The sequence below is a fragment of the Aquarana catesbeiana genome, linkage group LG05, assembly GCF_042186555.1.
Source record: "Aquarana catesbeiana isolate 2022-GZ linkage group LG05, ASM4218655v1, whole genome shotgun sequence".
NCBI lineage: Eukaryota > Metazoa > Chordata > Amphibia > Anura > Ranidae > Aquarana > Aquarana catesbeiana.
Window position 1 is genome coordinate 522,482,744 of NC_133328.1, and position 18,528 is coordinate 522,501,271.

At 43.0% G+C, this 18,528-nt stretch overlaps 1 protein-coding gene and 1 non-coding gene across 2 annotated transcripts in view; one reads left to right on the forward strand and one right to left on the reverse strand.

Moving 5' to 3' along the window:
- The window catches only part of NKAIN3 (sodium/potassium transporting ATPase interacting 3), a 650,331-nt gene that overhangs the window by 265,537 nt on the left and 366,266 nt on the right, over window positions 1–18,528 (forward strand). The window lies entirely within an intron of this gene.
- LOC141146562 (small nucleolar RNA SNORD10) lies at window positions 10,421–10,551 on the reverse strand. The gene has a single exon (XR_012244955.1). It is a non-coding gene; the product is annotated as a small nucleolar RNA SNORD10 (small nucleolar RNA).

The following is an 18,528-nucleotide window of genomic DNA, read 5'->3' on the forward strand; positions in this document are numbered from 1 at the left end:
GGGATAGTCAACACTGCATGCTATTTCCAGGTCCCTGGGTTCACCACACCTGCTCACGGGGCTTAGGTTAAAGCAGTAGACAGACTGAGAGATGTAGAAATACAATAAGACATAAGACCTGGATGTCCAGGGCAATGGTTGTGAAATATGGTACTTGTAAACCATTATATAGGTCCCACTGGACTCTTAAAAGCTGAGTCAGGCAGGAATTGTAAAGCCTTACAATTCACAGCCCATCTCTGATATTCAAACAAAAGTTCCAGAAGATGAATACATTTACCTTTAAAGATATAGAAGAAAATTATCAGCTAATGGACTGGTAACATCATTTAATGCAATTAAATATAAGAATATGAAACAAAGAAAGTAGAAAAGAGAGAGAAGAGAAAAAATAAAATAAGAAAAAAAATAAAAAACACAGGTTCAATGCTGCTTCAACCCTTACACACATTTCATTTTATGTCAAAGAGCATTGAATCTGTATTCATAAAAACAAATGAACAATATATAACTGCCCTTAAAATTTATTATAAAGTGCCTTAAAAAAATATATTGCAGCTGTTGCAAACAAAAAATAATAATAAAGAGGAACAAAAAAATAAAAATAGATAAGGAGATAGTAAAACAATAGTTGCCAAAAACTTTTAGAATTTAGTCAAATCCGACTGCACTTTATTACTCAAAATTTTTTAGAGGCTTTTCCCCAAAACAAACAAAAAGAAAAATATAGTTCTAGGGCCCTCTTTTAAATGCACATAATCCTCTATGTTGGTCTCTTAATAGTTACCCACATCAGGACAGCAACAGGGTGGAGTTTACTAAAGCTATGGCCCTCGGACGGTACCTGAATAAACTTTTCCCATTGAGAAACCTTAGTTTGAGAATAGTCCAAGTTAGATTTTGACAACCCTGGAACTGAGTCATCCACCAATCTATACAACTCATATTCAACTTGGATACTACCCCCACCTGCCTGTTTTTGCAAAGTGGAAATTGCCCCACTGAGAAAGTCAGTCACTTCTCCGAGGTCCTGGATGCTGGACAGAGCAAGTTGGATTTCCTAACCCCTTCCCTGATATGTAGCACAAGACCTCCCAATGTGTTCCTGTTCTCCAGCTCCATAGTGTTTAAAGTACGCAGTGACCCACCTTCAGCTCCAAAGGCAGTCTCCATTAAGCCTCTCTTTTTCCTAATTATGGGAAATAGTCTGAATACCCGGATTGAAAACCACCTGCCAACAGGTACACTTGATTCTTTATAGAGGCTGCACACCTTTTCCCTCCTTTATCAATTTGGTAACCAGACAATGTTATCCTTCACCCATACAAAATAAACTGCCTACATTATTCAAACAGGACTCACACGAATAACAGGGGCATAGTGTAACACTGGGGCACTGGTCTTCCTGGAATGCAGGACACGGACAACTAGTTAAGGTACACAAGGAGTCTAGGACAGGAAGGCCCCCTATGGGTATTAACTGAGGAGAATACAGCATGCCCACACATATAACCAAAGTGAAGGCCCTTGGAACAGCCAAGAGCTGGTAACACTCCATACAATCTTCCTGCACAACTCTTCTTCAGACTTACCCAAAACTATACAACACAAGGCCAGACCTATACACTCTCGACTTGTATGCAGTCAGGCAGGCCCTCATATTACACATCTGAAGGTAAATCTAAAGGAAATTGAACAACAAAAATTGCATAATGTGTATCCAGCTCGAAGAACTGCTGCTACCAGACACAACTGGCCAACAGGCAAAGAAAAATCCCTTGCAGCACTGAGGTGCTGGGATCACTGAACATTAGGGGGTACAATTTGAGCCGACCGATGTGCCTTGAAACACACAGATATTAGTGACATATATGCCAAAGACACATTAGACAATTGGTAACAAATAGCCACATAAAAACAGACAAACAGGAAACTTTAGGAGCAAATAGAGTTGCATGGTGATACTGGACAGGAAAAAGACTTGAAATACACTTGGGGACACAGATAGACTTCTAGGGACATTAACATACCTTAGCCTGAGGCAATGAGCGAAGTTTGAACAGCCAGGCATGGCTGGGCGTGTAACTAATTACAATAACAGCAGGGGGGTTAGGCAGTCTTACACAGTAGTCTACACAAAAGTAACATCAGACCTTTACCCTTTAAAGCCGTGGAACTGCAAGTATCAGCATGGCTGATCTTTGGGAATAGGAAACAGATATGTAACAGATCTATGACAGTTCCAATTCAAACTCTGGATAATACCAAAACACTCTTACCACTAAATGCAGTAACACTGACAGAGATTTATAACACTTCTTAGCATAATATATGTGTTAGAGTGACAATTATCCCCTGCAGTCTTACTCAACTTCTCATTTAAAAAAACTAAGTGAGAACAGGAGATGCGGACTTCATTTAGTTGGTTTTGCTAATCAGTGGAGCAAAGAAACTCGTTCACACCAGAGCTTCAAACATGTCGGATCAGAACATACAACACACACTAGGTAGTCCAAAACACAGCCGAATGGACTGACAGATAGAAGCACCAACTAAATACTGGTGATGAAAACCTAAAACATTCACATGTGAAACCCGACAGACCAGGAAAAAGAAAAACAATCTTGTATAAAGTTGTTTATGGAAGCTGTGATTTCCTTTTGTTCTGAAAGCCATGAAACCCAATTATCGAATCTGAGGGATAAAACACCAATAAAATGTAGTAATAAACATTCCATTTTTCGCCTAGAAACAAAATAAACCAATGGTTATATACCTGTAAAAATACATTAGCATATTGAAACACAAATATACATTATATTATATTCCATAAAGAAAGTCTTTCTTATTTGTTTTGGAACAGTGCACTTTTTTAAAATACCAAAAATTGTTGCGCTCCACTTTCATTACTACTACATGGATTTTTGTTTTATGGTATACCATTAATTTCCCCCCCAAAAAATGTATTCACCATAGTGAGAAAAAAAATTAGCAACTCGTAATAAACCTTTTAGCGGTACCATTTATCAACAAATCATAATACCTCACCACAAACCTCTCCAGAACTGTCTCTCTAGAAAACAAACACATTTTAGTAAATACACATTTCAATTCACTATTACAGATATTTATCTTGGCTCAGGTAATTTGCATGTCAATACAGTTCGCTTTACACTCTCACCAACCTAGTCAGAAAGAAGGGGGGGGGGGGTCATTTGGGTGGGTTCTCAGCAGTTGAGACAACAAAACTTAGAGTTAGATGACACAACATATATTCCATATTCCACATACAGACTCACACAATTAGCTAGGTTAAAGATGAACTCTAGACATCACACATACCAGCATGTTTTCTATAATAACCTGTACTTCTTCTTAAACCCATAACATCTGTTTTGTAAGGTTGAAATTCTTTCAAAAATTCATTCCATTTCATTAGCCCATTCTCAGCCTGTATGGATGCATTCTTAGGATTTTGGAATGGGACCCATGATGTAGGCGGTTCATACTTCGTACACCTAGGCCACTTTGCAAAGCGCACTGAGTATACTTCATAATCACGTCTTGTGGTCATATATGAATTATGATTACCGACTTTTTCACTGGAACTGGATAGACAGAATCCCACAATGTGACCAAATACCCCACATAAGCGACATTTTATCTTATCTAAAGTGGTAAAACATCTCTTAATGACAGGCTTTCTTTTAGAGGGCTGAAAAAGTGGGAAAGCTTTTTCTGGATTAGTAGTTTTTACCTGTGGCTTACAAAATATAGGGGAGATTTTTAAAGAGCTCTTACCTTCCAGGGATTTATTCTTGCTGGTACATACCTTAGGTGTGGAGGATGTCGCCCTGAATTCAGACATACCCAAATCAGTTGTTCTGTTTATCTCCTCTATCTGAAAACTGAGCAAATGGCTCCTGGCAGCTGATAATGGTTTCACTTCACTTTCTGCATCCTTCAGTCTTTTTTCCCAACTGATGAACGTCCTCCTGTAATCTTTGGTTTTCTAGTACTAATTGCTGGTGGATAGCCTCAGAATTTGACATAGAAGCTTCTAAAGTACCGATGTTACCTTTGGTTATTTCTAGCGCTTCTTTTAGGGATGTGTTTTGCACTTTCAAATGTTCATACTGTTTTGCTAACCAACTGTCCGCAAAGATTAGTCAGCAGGACAGAAAGTGTCTCTTCTGCCTGGAGACTTTCCTCCCTTAATGCTAGCATGGCCATTTCCTCTCCATGTCTTGCTGCTCTGCCTTCCTCTTCCTGTACCTCACAATCCCACTGTACTTCACATGTTACTGGGGTATCAGACTTGTGTTGTGGCTCTCCCTTTTTGTCACCCACTGAAAGGTGAAAGTTCATGTCAGCCTCTGAGCACTTTGCTGACAAGGACTGAGCAACTGCATAAGGCCCAAGTCCTGACAATTGCTCCTTGTCTACCTGATCATCCCAATTTTGTTTCTTTGTCTGGAATGATTTCTCCTTAAATACCATAGTAAAAACATTAATTTCCTCTGTTTTATTCGCTGACTCCAGCATCCATATACTCCAAGTATCTTTTTCATGTGTCATCTTTTTGTGGTGAGCACGGTACAGATCTTCCCATACTTTAAGTTTAAATGTACCTTTCTTAGAAACCTCTTCCCAGTCCAACAATCCCAATCACAAATATATTTTACCACCCAGGGCCCATATTTATCTATCATCTCTTTCCTTGGGTTCAGTTGGTAGGGTTTGCTTTGTGAAGCAAACAACAAACAGAACAAAATAACAGAAAAAGTCAATGTGCATAATTATTCACCCTCCTAAAGTCAATACTTTGTAGAGCCAACTTTTGCGGCTATCACAGCTCCAAGTCGCTTTAGATAAGTCTCTTTGAGCTTGCCACATCTTACCACTGGGATTTTTGCTCATTCCTCCTTGCAAAACTGCTCCAGCTCCTTTAAGTTGGATGGTTTGCGCTTGTGAACAGCAATCTTTAAGTCTGACCACAGATTTTCTATTGAATTGAGGTCTGGGCTTTGACTAGAACATTCCAACACATTTATATGTTTCCCCTTAAACCACTCAAGTGTTGCTTTTGCAGTGTGTTTGGGGTCATTGTCCTGCTGGAAGGTGAACCTCCATCCTAGCCTCAAATCACACACAGAGTGGTACAGGTTTTGCTCAAGAATATCCCTGTATTTAGCACCATCCATCTTTCCCTCAACTCTGACCAGTTTCCCAGTCCCGACTGCTGAAAAACATCCCCACATCATGATGCTGCCACCACCATGATTCACTGTGGGGATGGTGTTCTTTGGGTGATGTGATGTGTTGGGTTTGCGCAAGACATAGTGTTTTCTTTGATGGCCAAAAAGTTAAATTTTAGTCTCATCAGACCAGAGCACCTTCCTCCATACATTTTGGGAGTCTCCCACATGCCTTTTCACAAACTCAAAATGTGCCATTTTGTTTTTTGCTGAAAGTAATGGCTTTCTTCTGGCCACTCTGTCATAAAGCCCAACTCTATGGAGCGTACAGCTTATTGTCATCCTATGTACAGATACTCCAGTCTCTGCTGTGGAACTCTGCAGCTCCTCCAGGGTTACCTTAGGTCTCAGTGCTGCCTCTCTGATTAATGCCCTCCTTGTCCGTGAATTTCGGTGTGCGGCTGTCTCTTGGCAGGTTTGCTGTTGTGCCATGTTCTTTCTATTTGGTTATGATAGATTTGAGGGTGCTCCTAGGGATCATCAAAGATTTGGATATTTTTTTATAACCTAACCCTGACTTTACTTCTCAACAACATTGTCCCTTACCTGTTTGGAGAGTTCCTTGGTCTTCATTACAGTGTTTGGTTAGTGGTGCCTCTTGCTTAGGTGTTGCAGCCTCTGGGGCCTTTCAAAAAGGTGTGTATATGTAATGACAGATAATGTGACACTTAGATTGCACACAGGTGGACATAATTTCACTAATTATGTGACTTCTGAAAGTAATTGCTTGCACCAGAGCTTTTTATGGGCTTCATAACAAAGGGGTTGAATACATACGCACATGCCAATTATAATAATACATTTTTATTTCTGAAAAATAGTTTTATGTATATATTTTTGTAATTTTACTTCACCAACTTAGACTATTGTGTTCTGATCCATCACATATAATTCAGATTAAAAAAACATTGAACTAAAGGCTGTAATGTAACAAAATAGGTAAAAAGCCAAGGGGGGTGAATACTTTTGCAAGGCACTGTATGAGTACAGAAGGCAGTCAACTGAGGCACACTTATTTGCAATATGATTTGTACCAGTTACAGTATGGCCAGTGTTCCCAGGCTCCTTTTTTCAGGTCCAGTGGTGTGGCGGGCGTCATGATTGATGATGGATCTACATCAGGGGACATTGTTTTTTTTTTTTATAAAGGAATTTTTAAAAACCGCCTCCTTTATTTATTTCTGACACTTTTTTTTGGTGAATGGGTAGGGGTACAATGTACCCCATACTCATTCACATAGGGGAGGGCGGGATCTGGGAGCCCCCTTGTTAAAGGGGGCTTCCAGATTCCGATAAGCACTTTGCCTGCAGACCTCACAACCACCGCCCGGGGTTGTCGGGAAGGGGCCCTTGTCCCCATCAACATGGGGACAAGGTGCTTTGGGGCGGGGGGGGCAGAGCAGGTGAACAGACGACGTTTGGGCCGAACTTTTGCTCGGCTTGAACTGTTTGCCCAACTCTACTAGTTACCATAAAAAATGACCACTCCCCGTCCACATTATTATCCCATTATTTCTGCTTATTTCTACAAACCTATTTTCTGAAAGTTGAACACTAGGCAAACAGCTAAATACATAATTTATATGTTTATATAAACAAGGAGGCTGTTTTTACCTGTCAAAGGATTTGCAATTATGTCCACCCAGTCCTGCGAGACACCACAGTCTTTCTGGTTACTTAAAGGGTAAGTTCACCTTTACAGAAAGAACTATAAGGTGAACTTACACAACATAGTCAGGGCTAAGATTACACACCATAGTCAGGGCTCAGATTACACAGCATAGTCAGGGCTCAGCTTACTCAGTATAGTCAGGGCTCAGATTACAGGTGTCTCCAAGCATCTCTGAGTGGTCTCCGAGTTTCTCTGAGTGTTTAGGAGTGTCTCTGGCGCCCCTGTACCAATGGCCACATGTGGTACTGCATAGACTAGCAGTGGCTGTGGAACAGATTATGTGAGTTTCCATTATTTCCTATGGGGAAACTCGCATTCATATACGAGTGCTTTGGATTACAAACATGCTTTTGGAACGAATTATGCTCATAATCCAAGGTATTACTGTATAGTCAGGACTCAGATTGCACAGTATAGTTGGGTCTTAGATTACACAATATAGTCAGGACTCAAATCACACAGTATAGTCAGGGCTCAGATTACACAGTATAGTCAGGGCTCAGATTACACAGTATAGTCAGGGCTCAGATTACACAGTATGTATAGCCAGGCTCAGCTCATACAGCATAGTCAGGGCTCAGATTACACAGTATAGTCAGGGCTCAGATTACACAGTATAGTCGGGACTCAGATTACACAGCATAGTCAGGCTCAGCGCATACAGCATAGTCAGGACTCAGATTAAACAGTATAGTCAGGGCTCAGATTACACAGCATAGTCAGGGCACAGATTACACAGCATATTCAGTGCTCAGATTACACAGTATAATCAAGGCTTGGATTACCCAGTATAGTGAGGGCTCAGCTTACATAGTATAGTCCGAGCTTGGATTACACAGTATAGTCTGGGCTTTGATTACACAGCATAGTCAAGGTTCCAATTACACAGTACAGTCCGGGCTCAGATTACACAGCATAGTCAGGGCTCAGATTACACAGCATAGTCAGGGCTCAGATTACACAGCATAGTCAGGGCTCAGATTACACAGCATAGTCAGGGTTCAGATTACACAGTATATTTAGGACTCAATTGTACAGTATAGTCAGGCTCAGACTACACAGCATAGCCGGGTCTCAGATTACACAGTATGGTCAGGACTCAGATTATACAGTATAGTCAGGGCTAAAATTACACAGTATAGTAGGATCTCAGATTACACAGCATAGTCAAACTCAGATCATACAGCATAATCAGCGCTCATGTTACACAGCATATTAAGGCACCGATTACACAGCATAGTCAGGGCTCAAATTACACAACATAGTCAAGGCTCAGATTACACAGCATAGTCAGGGCTCAGATTACACAACATAGTCAAGGCTCAGATTACACAGCATAGTCAGGGCTCAGAATACACAGCATAGTCTGGGCTCAGATTACATGGCATTGTCAGGGCTCAATACTCAGTATAGTCAAGGCTTAGATTACAAAGTATAGTCAGGGCTCAGATAACTCAGTATAGTCAGGGCTCAGATTACTCAGTAAAGTCAGGGCTCAGATTACTCAGTATAGTCAGGGCTCAGGTTATACGACATTGTCAGGGCTCAGATGACTCAGTATAGTCAGGGCTCAGATTATACGACATTGTCAGGGCTCAGATGACTCAGTATATTCAGGGCTCAGATTACACAGTATTGTCAGGGCTCAGATTACCCAGCATTGCCAGGGCTCAGATTACCCAGCATTGCCAGGGCTCAGATTACCCAGCATTGTCAGGGCTCAGATTACCCAGCATTGTCAGGGCTCAGATTACCCAGCATCGTCAGGGCTCAGATTACACAGTATAGTCAGGGTTTAGATTACACAGCATAGTCAGGGCTCAGATTACACAGCATAGTCAGGGCTCAGATTACACAGCATAGTCAGGGCTCAGATTACCCAGCATTGTCAGGGCTCAGATTACCCAGCATAGTCAGGGCTCAGATTACACAACATAGTCAGGGCTCAGATTACACAGCATAGTCAGGGCTCAGAATACACAGCATAGTCAGGGCTCAGATTACATGGCATTGTCATGGCTCAGATTACACAGCATAGTCAGGGCTCAGATTACAAAGTATAGTCAGGGCTCAGATTACACAACATAGTCAGGGCTCAGATTATACGACATTGTCAGGGCTCAGATGACTCAGTATAGTCAGGGCTCAGATTACACAGTATTGTCAGGGCTCAGATTACACAGCATAGTCAGGGCTCAGATTACACAGCATAGTCAGGGCTCAGATTACGCAGCATAGTCAGGGCTCAGTTTACAAAGTATAGTCAGGGCTCAGATTTCACAGCATAGTCAGGTCTCAGATTACACAGCATAGTCAGGGCTCAGAATACACAGCATAGTCAGGGCTCAGATTACATGGCATTGTCATGGCTCAGATTACACAGCATAGTCAGGGCTCAGATTACAAAGTATAATCAGGGCTCAGATTACACAACATAGTCAGGGCTCAGATTATACGACATTGTCAGGGCTCAGATGACTCAGTATAGTCAGGGCTCAGATGACTCAGTATAGTCAGGGCTCAGATTACACAGTATTGTCAGGGCTCAGATTACCCAGCATTGTCAGGGCTCAGATTACCCAGCATTGTCAGGGCTCAGATTACACAGTATAGTTAGGGCTCAGATTACACAGCATAGTCAGGGCTCAGATTACACTGCATAGTCAGGGCTCAGATTACCCAGCATTGTCAGGGCTCAGATGACACAGTATAGTCAGGGCTCAGGTTATACGACATTGTCAGGGCTCAGATGACCCAGTATAGTCAGGGCTCAGATTATACGACATTGTCAGGGCTCAGATGACTCAGTATAGTCAGGGCTCAGATTACCCAGCATTGTCAGGGCTCAGATTACACAGCATAGTCAGGGCTTAGATTACACAGCATAGTCAGGGCTCAGATTACACAGCATAGTCAGGGCTCAGATTACACAGCATAGTCAGGGCTCAGATTACCCAGCATTGTCAGGGCTCAGATTACCCAGCATAGTCAGGGCTCAGATTACACAACATAGTCAGGGCTCAGATTACACAGCATAGTCAGGGCTCAGAATACACAGCATAGTCAGGGCTCAGATTACACAGCATAGTCAGGGCTCAGATTACACAGTATAGTCAGGGCTCAGATTACCCAGCATTGTCAGAGCTCAGATGACTCAGTATAGTCAGGGCTCAGATTATACGACATTGTCAGGGCTCAGATTACCCAGCATTATCAGGGCTCATATTACCCCGCATTGTCAGGGCTCAGATTACACAGTATAGTCAGGGCTTAGATCACAAGCATAGTCAGGGCTCAGATTACACAGCATAGTCAGGGCTCAGATTACACAGCATAGTCAGGGCTCAGATTACCCAGCATTGTCAGGGCTCAGATTACCCAGCATTGTCAGGGCTCAGATTACCCAGCATAGTCAGGGCTCAGATTACACAACATAGTCAGGGCTCAGAATACACAGCATAGTCAGGGCTCAGATTACACAGAATAGTCAGGGCTCAGATTACAAAGTATAGTCAGGGCTCAGATTACACAGCATAGTCAAGGCTCAGATTACACAACATAGTCAGGGCTCAGATTACACAGCATAGTCAGGGCTCAGAATACACAGCATTATCAGGGCCCAGATTACATGGCATTGTCAGGGCTCAATACTCAGTATAGTCAAGGCTCAGATTACAAAGTATAGTCGGGGCTCAGATTACTCAGTATAGTCAGGGCTCGGATTACTCAGTATAGCCAGGGCTCAGGTTATATGACATTGTCAGGGCTCAGATGACTCAGTATAGTCAGGGCTCAGATTACACAGTATAATCAGGGCTCGGATTACTCAGTATATTGTCAGGGCTCAGATGACTCAGTATAGTCAGGGCTCAGATTATACAACATTGTCAGGGCTCAGATGACTCAGTATAGTCAGGGCTCAGATTACACAGTATTGTCAGTGTTCAGATTACCCAGCATTGCCAGGGCTCAGATTACCCAGCATTGTCAGGGCTCAGATTACCCAGCATTGTCAGGGCTCAGATTACCCAGCATTGTCAGGGCTCAGATTACACAGTATAGTCAGGGCTCAGATTACACAGCATAGTCAGGGCTCAGATTACCCAGCATTGTCAGGGCTCAGATGACTCAGTATAGTCAGGGCTCAGGTTATACGACATTGTCAGGGCTCAGATGACTCAGTATGGTCAGGGCTCAGATTATACGACATTGTCAGGGCTCAGATGACTCAGTATAGTCAGGGCTCAGATTACACAGTTTTGTCAGGGCTCAGCTTACCCAGCATTGCCAGGGCTCAGATTACCCAGCATTGTCAGGGCTCAGATTACAAAGCATAGTCAGGGCTCAGAATACACAGCATAGTCAGGGCTCAGATTACACAGCATAGTCTCATAGGCTCAGATTACATGGCATTGTCAGGGCTCAATACTCAGTATAGTCAAGGCTCAGATTACAAAGTATAGTCAGGGCTCGGATTACTCAGTATAGTCAGGGCTCAGATTACTCAGTATGGTCAGTGCTCGGATTACTCAGTATATTGTCAGGGCTCAGATGACTCAGTATAGTCAGGGCTCAGATTACCCAGCATTGTCAGGGCTCAGATTACCCAGCATTTCAGGGCTCAGATTACACAGTATAGTCAGGGCTCAGATTACACAGTATAGTCAGGGCTCAGATTACACAGTATAGTCAGGGCTCAGATTAATAAGTATAGTCAGGGCTCGGAGAGCAAGCAAACTAAGGAAGGGATGTTTGAAACAGTAGAATAAAAGCTTTTAAGCAACATGTCATCCTATTTGTCAGAACCTCTGACAGTGTGAGCAGGGAAAGAGGCAGATTCTGTGTGGGGATGGAGCACTATTATCAGCATCCAGATGGGCTGCCCAACCCCCACCCCTTAAATGTTAGCCAGCCCCCCACTATCATCCAACCTCTCTCCTGAATTGTGAGCCCACGCCCCCTAAAACGTCACAGTCCCAGCATGCCCAGGGACTGTGACATCATATGGGGGCGGGGTCTCCGCCTATATAAGTCACAACGCAGCCCTCAGAGACCAGTCCAGCCGGAGAGAGCGTTGTGTCAACATCTGGGGGAAGAGAAGAGAAGAGAACACAAGAAGCCAAGAAGCCAAGAAGCCCAGAAGTCCGGACCTCCGCTGGCAATAGAGCTACCTGAAGACAGCGGAGGGGCCGGCCGAAGACCTGGGACACCGGGAGAAGAGGCCGGAGAGCGGAGAAGAACCAACCGGACGCCGGGAGAAGATGAACCAGAGGGACCCCCGAAGACGGAAGAAGACCCCCCCGGAGCTGTTTAATAAATTATTTTAAAAACCTGTGTTGTGTTTTATTATTGACACTTTTTACCTAGGTGAATGGGTAGGGGTACCATGTACCCCATACTCATTCACATAGGGTGGGGGGGCCGGGATCTGGGGGCCCTCTTATTATAGGGGGCTCCCGGATTCCGATAAGCCCCCCGCCCGCAGACCCCGACAACCAACGGCCAGGGTTGTCGGGAAGAGGCCCTTGTCCTCATCAACATGGGGACAAGGTGCTTTGTGGTGGGGGGGCACCGCAAGGCGCCCCCTCCCCAAAGCACCCCCCATGTTGAGGGCATGCGGCCTGGTACGGTTCAGGAGGGGGGGGGGGCGCTCGTTCGTCCCCACCCCCTTTCCTGACCGGCCGGGCTGCGTGCTCAGATCAGGGTCTGGTATGGATTTTGGGGGGACCCCCACGCCGGTTTTTCGGCGTAGGGGGTTCCCCTTAAAGTTCCATACCAGACCTAAGGGCCTGCGACGGGGCTCGCAAGGTTTCAATCTCGCCAAAAAAAGCGGCGAGATTGAATTCTTTTTCTAGTCCCGTCGTACCCAAGTCACGTTCAAAATGAACGGACTTGTCCGTGTGTGGGAAAGTCCGTTCATTCTGGAAGTCCGTCGGGAAGACCGGATTCCGGAAAGTCCGGCCGTGTGTAGGCAAGTCCGGCCGTTCAGAAAGTCCGGCGGTAGTCCGCCGGAAGTCTGGCGGCAAGTACGTCGGACCTAGCTTTCTAGAAAGTCCGACCGTGTGTATGCGGCATTAGGCAGCCTCCCACTGTGCTACAGTACCAACCAATCCCCTCGACCTGTGCCTGCAGCCTCCTGTCTCTCAGCACCCACGGTACTTGCACCCAGATTTCTCTCCTAACCCCCCTTCTTCAATGTCAGCCAGCCCCCCTTCCACTCTTACCCGACACCCCCTCTGACAATGTCAGCCAACTCTCCCTCCCTCCACACTATCATCTAACTTACTTCCTACTATGTTAGCCAGCTCCATCACCCAACTCCCCTTCCTGCAATGTCAACCAGCTCCCCTCTCCCCACTGTCACCTAAACCACCTATACCTAAATGTACCAAGTATTGATAGCTCTGGCAGCAGATGAGGTTTTATAAACTCTTTATGTTGCCTTCTTACAAGTGTTTCTTACCCATTCCAGTTTCTACAGATTGATTTGTCTGGCAATGGTTAAACACCAATTTTTGGTTCTTGAGTCTGTTATCCTATAGCAATGGGAAGCCTTTTTGACATTAAACATAAAGAGTAGTAAGTCTAGAGGGAAGTGTCTAAATATATAGACAGCAGAAATGAAAAACATGGAAAAGAATGGACTATGTATCTGTCAGACTGTGTAAAATAAAACCGACATCAAAAATAAAGTAATTAGGACAGTTAGGAGTGAACCAGGCCAAAGAATCTTCACTAGACAGAGGAGATCAAGCGGGGAATGTGGAAATGAAAAATAAAGTGTGCAAGAGAGATCAGAGATGGAAAATATGGTATTGTTTGTAAAACACAGCTTCACCAGATACTTTGATTTTTTATTTGTTATTTTTGAACAATAAGATTTTTATTGAGGTTATGTTTATATAAAATACCATACCAGATACTTAGATTTTATCAGTGCACTGATTTCTTAAGGGAATTTACCCAACTACGGCCAGGAACATTTTTTTTTCTACATGATAATTAATATTCAGCTTTGTTTCTGTCTCGCCTGTTCCAGCTACAACTGTCTAGAGGGGAACTCTCATCACTTTGGAGAAATTTCCTTTCACTTCCTGTTGCATTTCCTTGACAGAAAATGAGACACATAAAATCTTAATTTTAAAGCACGATTTTAAATGAGCATGAACAATTCAGGTCAAATAAGTACAGGACTTTGAGGTGTGCACCATTATTGAATGTGTGGTGCTTTAAAATAGGTTAAAGCAACCTTAACATGTAAAATAAATGTGCCTTAATCTCACCAGCCACTTTATTAGGTACACTTGTTCAATTACATAAAGGTATCCTGAATGGTGAACCGCCCTTCAAACAAAAAATACCTCCACTACGCCCCTAAAGACTGGAAAATCAAAAAAATCTATAAATAATGTGAAAGATATGTAATTGAATACAAATAAATTATACTAATTAGTGTTGAGCTGTCCCTTTAAAATAAATACATACACCAAATATTTAGTCCTAAATGTCAGCTGCTCACACAATACCTCCTATCCTATATGTCTTTAGGAGGTATTGTGTGAGCAGCTGACATTTAGGACTAAACACTTGTTCAATTGCTTTGTAACACAAATTGCTAATCAGCCAATCAAAATGGTGGCAACTCAGTGCATTTAGACATCTAGATGTGGTGAGGACGACTTGCTGAAGTTCAAACCGAGCATCAGAATGGGGAAGAAAGGGGATTTAAGTGACTTTGAACATGGCGTGGTTGTTGGGGCCAGATGGGCTAGTCTGAGTATTTAAAAAACTGCTGATCTACTGGGATTTTCACGCACAGCCATCTCTAGGTTTTACAGAGAATGGTCCGAAAAGAGAAAATATCCAGTGAGCGTCACTTGTGTGGATGAAAAAATGCCTTGTTGATGTCAGAGGTTAGAGAAGAATGGGCAGACTGGTTCAAGATGCTAGAAAGGCAACAGTAACTCAACCGCTCATTACAACCAAGGTATGCAGAATACCATCTCTGAATGCACAACACATCTAACTTTGAAGCAGATGTGCTACAGCAGCAGAAGACCATACCGGGTGCCACTCCTGTCAACTAAATACAGTAAACTGAGGCTACAATTCGCACAGGCTAACCAATATTGGATAATAGAAGATTGGAAAAATGTTGCCTGGTCTGATGAGCCTTGATTTCAGCTGCAACATTCAGATTGTAGGGTCAGAATTTGGCGTAAACAACATGAAAGCATGGATCCATCCTGCCTTGTATCAATTGTTCAGGCTGGTGGTATAATGGTGTGGGGAATATTTTCTTGGGCACACTGTGTGCCCTTTAGTACCAATTGAGCATTGTTTATTGTTGCTGACCATGTCCATCCCTTTATGACTACAGTCTACTCATCTTCTGAGGGCTACTTCCAGCAGGATAATGCACCATGTCACAAAGCACAAATCAGCTCAAACTGGTTTCTTGAATGCAGTGGCGGCTGGTGTTTTTTTTTGGGGGGGGAGGGGGGGCAAAAGATTTGCATCCCAAACCCACCCTTTTTTGAAGCCTATTAAAACTTCTGGCTCTAATCACGTGCTTCAACCCCCCCCCCCCCCCCCCATTGGAATCCATGCGTTCCGCACCCTGCATGTAGATCAGGGGGCTGGACACATGGATGAGGGGGCGGGGCCCATGAGCCTCCAATGAAGGGAAGCCACTGCTTGAATGTGACAATGAGTTTACTGTACTCCAATGGCCTCCACAGTCCCCAGATCTCAATCCAATAGAGTACCTTTGGGACGTGGTCGAACGGGAGATTCGCATCATGGATGTGCAGCCAACAAATCTACAGCAACTATGTGATGCTATCATGTCAATATGGACCAAAATCTGAGGGATGTTTCCAAAACCTTGTTGAATCTATGCCACAAATAATTAAGGCAGTTCTGAAGGCAAGAAGGGGTCCAACCTAGTATTAGCATGGTGTACCTAATAAAGTGGCCGGTGAGTGTATGATGCAATGATGTTCTGGCAGAAATGGCTTCATAAAATCTTGATACTGGGACACAGGAAAGTTTAGATTTGCAGCATTATTTAAAAACAGCTCCAGGTAAAAAGTAAAACTAGCTAGCAATCTGCTGATCTATCCAGGAACTGTTAATGAGTAAACTAATTGAATGCAAAAATCCTTAAAGTGTCACTAAACCCACATCATACTAAAACTATTAAATAAATGCCATATTACATGCTGTTCATACTCACGCTGCAAAAAACCTGGTTGATCCTGATGCTCTCTATCACCGCCTTCTGCTCATGTCCCCAATTCAGCTAGGGATTTTGCAGCTGTGGTGGCAACTCTGCACATGATCAGTTTTCAGTGAGTTTCTATGCTGAGCATTTCCTTCCTATCACATCTGAGCACCCCATGTAAATATAGAGTAACACACAGGTGGGCATATACACAGTGGTAAATGACAGCCCACTCCTCCTCCATGCCCACTAACAAGCTAAACACAATGGGGGCAGGATATTACATATAGATTGATAGAGGCTTCACCTCCCTCTTATTCTAAGATACAGGCTGGAAAAAAAACATTCCATCCTTCTCCTTTGAATTATCTAATCACTATGGTCGAAAACAGTGATTTGATCCCACAAAACATTGAAAATTGTAACAAAATTTTACAAAACTGTAAACTTTCCAACAAAATTCAACTGGTGTATAGCTTTATGGTTGATTTTAGAATGTTCACTTTGCAGGGAAATTTTCCCCAAAGCCTATTAAATTCAGTCATTTCACTTTGCAAAGAATACCCAATCATATGCATGAAAATGCAGTATATTTGCTTGCACATGATTAAATGATGGAAGTCAGCAGAGCTTCACCTCATTCACCAAACTCTCCATAAATTTCCCTTGCAAAGTGAACAGTCCACTTGCCTTTAGTAAATCAACCCCTTTGAGGTTTTGACATTTCATACAGGCAAGGATCAGCTTTGTGACTAAATAGTGATGCCAATATGTCCATGAATCAAACTGCAGTGAGCTACGAGAGGGTGATGCTAATCAAGAAGCACACAGGTCATAGACATAAGCTTTATTGGCTCTTATTCAGCCCACTGGCTTAACAAGAGAAGATTATTCAAATCCCCCATCTACTGTATGCTAACCAGCGTGCATGGAAGAATATGCGCTACTGGCTGTTGTGTTCAGCAGTTGCTATCCACAGCTGCCTAAATACAGTGGGGCTACCAAACAATGACTATTTGTGGGTTAGGCCACTCTCCCTACATGTGAGGGTACCTTTTACCGAGTCCGTGCTCATCAATGCCGGAGACCAGGCAGGGATTGCAGTCATGTGGGAATCAAACATTAAGGCAGTTCCATGACTTATGCACCATACACACGATCGGACATTCCGACAACAAAATCCATGGATTTTTTCACACAATTCTTGTCGGAAATTCCAAACATCAAGAACACGGTGACGTACGACGAGCTGAGAAAAATGAAGTTCAATAGCCAGTGCAGCTCTTCTGCTTGATTCTGAGCATGCGTGGAACTTTGTGCGTCGGAATGGTGTACACACGATCGGAATTTCCGACAACGGATTTTGTTGTCAGAAAATTTGAGAACCAGCTCTCAAATTTTGTGTGACGGAAATTCCGATGGAAAATGTCCGATGGAGCCTACACACGGTCGGAATTTCCGACAACAAGCTCCTATCAAACATTTTCCTCAGAAAATCTTATCGTGTGTACGGGGCATTGGTATTAAGCCGTGTCACTGTGTGCAGTAGTAAATATACAGAGTTCTTATGAAAAGCGCTGTGCCTTGTTACTACTCATCGTTTTCTAATAAATATTGCATTTAGCAGGGACACCGCTGAGCCCATGTCCTCTCCACCAGTCCAGTGTACCTTTTAACTTCAGCTCTGACAAAAAACTTGGAAGCTGATTGGTTTGCTGCACCAGATTTTGCACTTTACAGTTTTAGTAAATCAACCCCAATGTGCCCTCAACTAGTCTGAAAGTGACATCTTTAATCAATCTGGAGTATAACTTTAAGTTGTCCACTGCCTGTCAGTACAGAAACTTTCAGAGAGGATACATAGCAGTGGTCGACTTTTATTCGGTAAAATAATAGCAAATCATGAGCAGTGTGTGGATATCTGAGAAACTGGGTAGAGACGACCAAACAAAACAGGTCAATATCTCTGGTATCTCATTGCAGTTTTCTTGCATTATACAGTTGAAATCCGATCTATTAGAATTGATGTGTTTCTTCTTTTTACAGTCATTTTCCTTGTATAGATTTCAGGAGGAAAACAAATACATTTTATGTGTTCTTGACTTTCTTCCTATATCATTGTTTCTCCATTTGATACTATTCCACATAAGTAATCATAGGTCATTTCTTTCCAAATAGATTTGCATTTATTATTGTGCAAAACATGGGCTAGAAGAAGTGACCTGCTTAAACAAAATCCAAAAACACAAGTTTACTGCAAATCATTAAATGACTGATGGGGAAACTTAGATCAGTCAGTCCAATGTTTTCCTGGCAAATCTTTAGAATTTTGGTTTCCACTTAAAGCACCACTCCAAACAAAACCAATAGTC